Consider the following 6,000-nt stretch of genomic DNA (forward strand, 5'->3'; position numbering starts at 1 on the left):
ACATAGTGTTCAAGACGGAGTAGGGGCACCTGGGTGGCTCAGTTGGTTGAGCGTCCGACTCTTGATTTTGGCTCAGGTCATGATCTCACGGGTCATGAGATCAAGCCCCGTGTTGGGCTCCGTGCTGGGCGTGAAGTCTGCTTGAAATTCTCTTTTCCGCTGCTCCCCCCACACCCCGCTCACGCTCTCTCTAAAAAAAAAGAGAGAGAGAGAGTGGCAAGAGAGAAGACTCAAGGGGTAAATGGCTGATGTTGCATGAAGGGCCTCACATTGAGAGGTTTGGATTTTGTTCTGTAGGTGATGGAGATTGAGTGAAGGGCTTCCATGAGGTAGTAATGTGGTCACCTTTGTTTTAGCAGTATTAGTAGCAGGTGGCCTTCGCTTACTGTATACCAGGCATTGTGTTAGTTCCTTTATGTGCATTATTTCATTTACTCTTCACCATCCTGTCAGGTAGTATGACATCATCTCCATTTTACTGCTGAGGAAAGGGAGACTGAACTAGGTTGCACAGATAGCATATAGTGGAGCTTTGATTTTAATCCAGGGAGTCTAACCAGCGTACAGAGAGAAGGACACCTCTACCATTGGGGTAAGAGTAGAGGATCGCAGGGGGGCTGGGACATGGTGGGAGACCCTGTTCGGTGGTCTTAGCATCTGTAGTGCCATAAGAGACAGTATTGTTGATTGAAAATGAGAGGTTGGACAGAGGCCTGGTAAGTATCGTGAGAGCTTGTAGCCTTCACTGGGTGAATTTGCAAGGTTGCTGACCAATATCAAGTGAAAGTGGAACTCGGCTGAGGTTGGGAGACAGGGGATTTATGGTGATACTGTCCTGATTAGTGATAGCATTTTTCTCCACATATTTGACTATAGCAGAATCTGCTGTAACAAGGAGTGGATTAAATAAATGTTTGTTTCTCTCTCACATTACAGTCCAAAGGGAGGAAAGTGGCCCAGGCTAGTGGAACGACTCATCTTCTAGATCCACTCAGTGTTCTAGATCCCTTCTATCTTGTTCTGCCATTCTATAGTCTGTGCTCATATGGCTGCATGGCCAAAGCTAGGTCTCTGTCACTTCAGTGTTCCAGCTCCTAAAAGGGGCTGACAGCAGAAGTGGAAAGCAATAGTTTCTTTTTAGGTAGGTGAAAGAGAAGCTGTGCACATTACTTCTGCTCTCATTCTATTGGTAAGAATTTAGGCACTGCAAGGAAGTCTGGGAAATGGGTCTAGCTACGTAGCCATGTTCCCAACTAAAACTCTGTTACTGTGGAAGAAGACAACAGATTTAGGGGGGCAGATAAGAGAAGGCTGGGTGTAAGGTTGATAAGGTTATTGGAGTTTTTCTGGACAGGCGGAAGAAAGACTTTAGGGTCTTTCTTTAGGGTGTTGATGAGATGTAGTTCAGGTGGTCATTTGAGCTCTAGCTGGGCATGGTAGTTAGGCCAGTACATTGAGGCCCTGGAGTCCATGAGTCTAGGAGGTTGCAGAACAGACGTGAGACTACTGGAGGGAGTGGTTGGAATAGGAGTTCATGGTCTAGTTAGAATGGGATCTGGGTTTGGGTCTAAAGGTGGCTTAGTTCTGGGAGATAACAGGACCTGCGGTAGAGCCAGGGGTTTGGGAGGTTGACAGGGTGAGATGGAGATTTCCAGATCTGAGATGGTCTCAGAGTATGTTTGGTGTTCCCTGCACAGTGCTTGGACTTCCCATCTTAGCACACAGTACCCTTCACCATCTGGCCCTTCGTTCTGTCTCCCCCACACACCTTCTTTCTACCCAAGAATCTGTTTTTGGAAAACAAATATTCCATTTCCCAGAGGTAAAAAACAAAAATGCCCATCTTGTGGAAAGCTATATCATTTTATATCAAAGGTGATTCTTCTCACATTCATGAAAAGAGTCTGGCCAGACCCCCAGGCCCAGGCTGCCATGACTGTACCCGGGCTAGGAGGTGAGAGAGGTTGAGGATTCAGATCTGAAGTGGTCCTATCATACTTGACCTCCCACTGCCTTCCCAGAGCTGGCTCAGAGACTTTGGCTCTGGGTCTTTCACGGAAGTCCCTGTAGATGCAGGCCATGAGAAGTGGCCCTCTCATGCTCCCATCCAGAGACCCTGCCCACCCTCCACCCCCTCTCAGGAAAATGGTACACTTCCTCTCAGGAAGTGGTATACTTGGAAGTCTGCTGTTCAGATGAGAACATTCAGTGCCACTCAGTATGAGACCAGCCTTGGTTCCTCTGTTCCTCACCCCCATACTCTACCCACTCCTTCTAAATATGTCCCTGCACCCCCTACTTCACTTTCCTCCATCACCAGCCCTTTGGTCCAGGTTTCCATCACTCCTCCTGGACAACTATGACCCCTTTCTAATGGCGCTGCCTTCTAGCTTCCCCAGTCCATTCTCACAGCTGCCTGAGCCATCCTGTGACGGGAAAATCCTCCCAACCAAGGGCCTGTCTACATCCTCATAGTGGACAAGTATGGCATGGATTGATTCTCCAGAACAGCTGGAAACCCTATAAGCCTGGACAGGAATTCCAGAAGGAATTGTGCTAGAAGCATTGCCTCCCTCCCCTGGAAGCTGTGGGTGAGGGGAGGAAACTTTCAGAAACAAACCAAGGCCAAGGTGGTCCCAGACAGAAGGACTTCCTAGGCTGGGGGTGTGGATAATGTTCCCAGAAGAGAAGCCACTGCTGGTAGGGTGGTTACCTATAGACATTTAGTTCCCTGGGGCTCAGGAAAAAGGAGGACTAACCCCAACATAACCTTGGGCTTATTTTCCCTGCAGCAGACTAGGCCAGGGGCCCTCTAAGAAGCAATGCTGTTTGTTTGTCCCAGTTGACTTCATGCTGTGGCCTGGCCAGTTTGTATCCCACAGACTGTCTTCACTCCTCTCTCTTACTCTGACCCTCCTGTCCCCTTTGTCCTTATCTTTAGCCCTCTCCTGACTCAGCCCTATTCAGCAGCTCCTCTTTCTTTCTCAGATGCATCCTGGGCTCCTGGGACAATCCTCCTGTCTTTCAGAGGAGCTGTCTCATCTTACTGTCCCTCTTGGCAACACTACTATCTCCTCCCACTCTGGATCCCCTAGGCTGTGTTCTATTTATGGCCTTCTTTACCTCTTATTTTCCCATCCTTGGTGGCTTCCTCCTCTGTCTACGTGAACTGGACCATGACTTCCCTCTTCTCTCCGTTCACTCTCTCCCCTGCCTGGTGCCATCATACTGCCTGGAAGAGCTTATGGTTTGACCTCCCCGGTCTATCTCTTGGCTTGCCTAGGGTGTCAGCACCCCCCAGCCTTGGACCAGTATGCTTTCTTTACTTTGTGTGTTTACTTTCCGGGGCTGCTCCCTCTGCAGGTCCTAAGACTCCCAGGGCTGCCAGATTCAGTGGCCTTTTCTGAGCCCTCATTCTCCTGACCCTACCAACCACATCACCCTGCTTGAAAGCCTCTTCTATCAACACGTCTCTCCTGGGACTTTTCTTGCTCTTACCCTCTACACAGGCTTAACACTTTTCCCCATTCCCCTAAATGTGGGGCATTCATAAGGTTCCTATCCCAGTCTTCTTTCTCCATGTTGCCCCTCAGTGATTCCATCTATGCTCAGATAACTGCTCTGTGCCCAGCACCCACACATCTAGATCTCTGGTCCAGGCCTTTTTGAATATCTCTTTCTGGATATCTCCACCAGTTTATCTTACAGCCATTTCAACCCCAACATAACCAGTACAAAACTCATCCCTTCTTAGCCTTCTCCCACGGCCTCCCCAGGAAGCTACCTTCACTCCTGTTGTGATTCTTACTGAGTTCTTTAGGGGAAGAACTTTGGTTGTCTGACAAGGCTTCTCCAGCCCCCCCATCCTCCTGAGAGTGTCTGCAGGATAGGCTGGGCCAGACTCTGCTGCCCCCATTTTCTTCCCAGTAATACCCTGACTGCCAGAGATACCTTCTTCTTTTTTGAAAATCACTCAAGCATTTATTGCAGACATTGAAAAATTGTTGGGAGAAATGCTTTCCTTCAACATGTTTGGATGCATAGAATCATGTGAATATGAAAGATGTGTATTTTTTCTATCTGTTCCATTGTAAGCCTCTTAAGCAAAGAAGGACCATTCCACCCCCTCTTTTGCAATTTCTTATAGCACTTAGGATTTATTAAATGTAATGATTTCTTAGAGCAAAGAGTAATTTTACTGACAAATAAAGGTAATCCTTCCATTTCCCACTGAAAAATAAGCACATATGGAATTCATTATTCTAAGAGTTCCTTTGGGCAGAAAAAACCTAAATGTATTCAAAAGGCTTTGAGAAAGTTATGCCAAAGACAGGGTTACTTTCTAAGACACACGTTCCTGAAAGAAACAGAGAGGTGGACTTAATTGTTAATGTTGGTCTTCAGGGTAAGATGGCCATGTATAGGGAGTTTTTACATGAACCTCACTGATGGGCTGCCTTTCCCACAGCTCTGTCCCCATGGTATTGCTTAGTGTCTAGCTCACATGTTCATGTATACAGTCAACCTACATTTATGCATGTACATGATCCAGCTAAAGTCCCTGGAGTCGCTTTCAGCAGTGGTAACAACTTTGGCCCAATGGACCTCTAGATCCAGACCTGAGACCACAGGGCACCTACTGGAGTTGGGCTGCCGCCTGTGACTGGGAGCCACTGAGGAAATGACCCATGACCTAGACATCACCAACTCCCTGCTCTAATTCACCAGCACAAACATCACCTAGAATCTCATTCGGAAGAGTTGACACCGTTGGCTGACCTACCATGAAAGGGAGGCCCCAGCAACTGCCGTGGTGACTTTATGACAAATGGCCTTCCCTCACTCCTTCCTGCCCCAGGAATTTAGGTCCTTGATCAATTTTTTTTTCATTGTTATGCAGTGGAATTAGAAAGTACACAGTACTTTTGTTACAAATATACTTTCTCATTTATGCACAGGATACTAGCAAGTGGCCTTGAAATTATTTTTGCAGATCTAGGAAAATATATTTTTATAACAAGTATACTTGCTAGATAGATCAGCTTTTTGTTCTCTGGGAGAAAATGCCAAGTGATGGGTTATAGAGCTAGGGTTTGTAGTTGGGTTAAGTAAACCCTAAAATGAGAGGGAGAAAAACGGTCTTTTTTTTTTTTTTTTTTTAAGATTTATTTATTTATTTGAGAGAGAGTGCATGGGGCAGGGGAGCACAGAGGGAAAGGGAGAATCTTAAGCAGACTCCATGCTGAGCATGGAACCTGACTCGGAGCTTGATCTCATCACCCTGAGATCATGACCTGAGCCAAAATCAAGAGTCGGTCACTTAACCAACTGCACCACCCAGGCACCCTGAAAAACGGTCTTTTTGAGGGCTGATGTTGCCTCTTCCTTTTCCATCTTCCATGTCTCTTAATCTTTTTACTTTTTTCCCTTAATTTTAACTTTCTGTACTGCATTCTGGGTAATTTTTTAACTTCCCTTCTGATTCGCTAACTCTTCTTTAGTTGTGGTTCTGCTGCGTAATGGATTTGGGTTTTAAGTTCAATGAATGTATTTTTTTAATTCTAAAATCTTTCTTTTTTCTTATAAAAAGAATATATCTCTTTTTACCTAAGCAGTTGCTAATATTTTTTATTGTATCTTTTGTTTCTGTAACCATTGTACACATGCCTTTTTAATAAGCTAGACCATTAGTTCCACTTCTTGAAGTTTTTGGCAGTCTAAAGCTGCTAGTCCTTTACTGACTCTCATTTATCATGTCTTCTATTTTCATATAGTCCGTAAGTTTGGGTTGTGACTTCATGTTCTGCTTGGCTTTCTTTGTCAAAATCCCATGAGACAGTAAGATGTGAACAAGAATTAATATTGGGGGGGCAAAGATTATAATTATTTACAGATGATATCATAATGTACCTAGAAAGTACAGGAGATTTAATGACAATTAGAATTAATAAAACTTGTAGACAAACTTAGAATTAATTAAAAAGCTAAAACAAAGGAAAG

Source organism: Ursus maritimus, unplaced genomic scaffold, assembly GCF_017311325.1.
Source record: "Ursus maritimus isolate PB19 unplaced genomic scaffold, ASM1731132v1 scaffold_20, whole genome shotgun sequence".
Taxonomy (NCBI): domain Eukaryota; kingdom Metazoa; phylum Chordata; class Mammalia; order Carnivora; family Ursidae; genus Ursus; species Ursus maritimus.